The sequence below is a fragment of the Pistacia vera genome, unplaced genomic scaffold, assembly GCF_008641045.1.
Source record: "Pistacia vera cultivar Batoury unplaced genomic scaffold, PisVer_v2 Contig937, whole genome shotgun sequence".
Lineage (NCBI taxonomy): Eukaryota > Viridiplantae > Streptophyta > Magnoliopsida > Sapindales > Anacardiaceae > Pistacia > Pistacia vera.
This window is the reverse complement of record NW_022196820.1, coordinates 279,716-282,956: the sequence shown is the minus strand read 5'-3', so window position 1 is coordinate 282,956 and position 3,241 is coordinate 279,716.

Sequence of the window (3,241 nt, the reverse complement as noted above, 5' to 3'; positions counted from 1 at the left end):
ATGCAGTCTCATTATCTCCTTAACATATATCTGGGCCAATTTATCAGAAGTGGTACTCTCTTTTGCTGCAAGAAAATGGGCTAATTTTGTCAATCTATCCACAATCACCCATATAGCATTATAACCTTTCTAAACTCTAAGGAGACCTGTAATAAAATCCATCGAGATACTCTACCACTTCCATTCAAGTATACTTAATGGCTGAAGCAATCCTGACGGCCTTTGGTGTTCTGCTTTCACTTGTTGACAAACCAGGCATTTAGCTACAAACTCTACAATATCTTTCTTCATACCTAGCCACCAATAACCTTTCTTTAAGTCTTGATACATCTTGGTTGCCCTAGGATCAGTAGTGTATGGTGTGTCATAAGCCTCCGTAAGAATTCTTTTTTTTAACTTATCATCTTGAGGAATACACAACCGATTCCTAAAATAGAGGACATCATCCGACAGCTGAAACTCTGATGTCTTGCCCTCAAGCACTTGTTGAACTATTGTCTGACACCACTCATCGGTTATTTACTTTTCTTTAATTTCTTCCAGTAAGGTAGACTGAAACTCCAACCTGGAAATACTTCTTGGTATGACCTCAATCTACTCTTTACACAACTCTTCTATTAATTCTTTCTGTCTTGTAAGTCGGGACAAATAAGCTTTCCTACTCAAGGCATCGGCTACCATATTGGCTTTCCCTGGCTGATATTTAATCTCACACTCATAATCTTTAACCAACTCTAACCATCTTCTCTATCTCATATTCAACTCTTTCTGAGTAAAGAAGTCCTTCAAACTCTTATGGTCGGTATAGATATTACTCTTGGCACCATAAAGGTAATGCCTCCAAATCTTCAAGGCAAAGACTACCGCTGCTAACTGTAAATCATGGGTAGGGTATCTTTTCTCATACTCTTTCAATTGACGAGAAGCATAAGCTATAACCCTACCTAACTACATCAACATAGCACCAAGTCCCTACAGTGAGGCATCTGTAAGAATATCATAATCTACACCCTCCTATGGTAACACTAAAACGGGAGCTGTTGTCAACTTTTTCTTCAACTCTTGAAAACTCTGTTCACAGGTAGCTAACCATATAAAAGGAGTTCTCTGTTTGGTAAGAGTTGTCAATGGCTTAGCCAACTGGGCAAACCCTGCTACAAACCAGTGGTAGTACCCTGCTAGTCCTAAGAAACTTCTGACCTCTTTCACTGTCTTCGGCCTTTGCCATTCAAGGATTGCCTTCACTTTACTAGGATCCACTAAAATTCCCTCTCTAGAAACAGTATGGCCTAGAAATATCACCTGATCAAGGCAGAACTCACACTTAGAAAATTTAGCATACAACTTCTCTTCTCTCAAACGCTGCAGCACAAATCTTAAATGTTCCTCATGCTCTTCTATCGACTTAAAATAAACCAGGATGTCATCTATAAAAACCACTATAAACTGATCAAGGCAATCATGAAATACCTGGTTCATTAAGTCCATAAAGACTAATGGGGCATTAGTTAACCCAAAAGGCATCACCATAAATTCATAATGCCCATATCTTGTCCAAAAAGCAGTCTTAGCTATATCTTGTTCTGCCACTCTTACCTAATGATAACCCGACCTCAAATCAATCTTTGAAAATACAACAGCTCCTTTCAATTGGTCAAAAAGATCATCCATCCGAGGTAGTGGGTATTTATTCTTCACTGTCACTTTATTCAACTCACTATAATCAATACACATCCGCAATGACCCATCTTTCTTCTTTACAAACAAGATTGGAGCTCCCTAGAGAGAATGACTTGGTTGGATAAAACATTTATCTAGGAGCTCTTGCAGTTGCTTCTTCAATTCCTGGAGTTCAGCTGGGGCCATTCGGCAAGGGGCTTTAGAAATCGACGTTGTCCCTAGTGCCAGTTCAATACTAAACTCAACTTATCTTTCCGGAGGCAAACCCGGTAAGTCTTTCGGAAATATATCTAGAAATTCCCGGACAACTGGCACACTCTATAATTCTGGTTGTAGGACATCTCTAGTTTGCACCACATGGGCTATATACCCAGAACACCCTTTTCTTAGCATTTTTCTAGCCTTCATGCTACTAATCAACATACTCAACTGATGGCCCTCTCCAAAATTAAACTTATCTCCACTATTGAGATTAAATCTCGCTTTCTTCTTCCGACAGTCAATTTCTACTCCATACCTCCCTAGGAAATTTATGCCCAAAATCACATCAAAGTCAGGCATATCAAATACTATTAAATCAACTACTAACTCTCGACCATGGATCACTATGGACTCTCCTGACAACATCTCATGGGTCACAACACTAACCCTATCAGATAACTCTATCTTAATGGGTTGGCTCACTCTAATAGGTTTCAAACCTAACCTTCTGTCATCCCATAAGATATAAATGAATGAGTGGCTCCAGAATCAATTAAAGCATAAAGAGGAACTATATGAAATAACAACTAACCAGTAATAGCTGATGGACTGGCCTCTGTTTCACCTTGTGCCATGGTAAACACCCTAGCATTCATACCTCTGGAAGTTTGTATTGCAAATAGAAGAGGAACTTTACAATCTTTCATTAGATTCCTTGGCTGCCGGCATCTATAACACACATTACGGCCCAACTCTCTCAGGCTCTCTCCTGGATGAGTCTTCCCACATTTAGGACATGGGGGAAACTCCACTGTTCTTCACCGTTTACTCTCCTAATCTTTTTCTATTCTTCTTAGGCTGAAACTTCTTCTTATTCTTCACTTCTCTAGTTCTTACAATCTCAAATCTTTCTCTCTGTGGAGCGGGAGATGGTTCACTTGGTCCCGTTGGGGTGAGCTTATTCACAAAAATCTCTGCCCTTAAAGCCCGCTCTAAAGCTTTGCTATATGTTCAAAGGGGCTCAGCTCCTGCCATTACATCCCGAGCTATCTTTGGCTTCAACCCATGGACACACTTATCCCTTCAATGCTCTGGGGTACTCACTATACCGGGTGCAAACCTCGCAAGGGAGTTAAACTTCATAGAATACTCTTTCACTAAACTCAACCCTTGCTTCAAGCTGATAAATTCTTGTATCTTCTCATGTACCCGGTCCACTATTTTGTACTCAGTATCAAACTGTTAGGAAATGATCCATTGAGGCAACGGAAAATAAAACATTAATAACAAGGATCGTTCCATAGAACCAAGATCAGGGTACATTTTTTACAGTTTATATCGTAATAAGAATCTGTAAAAA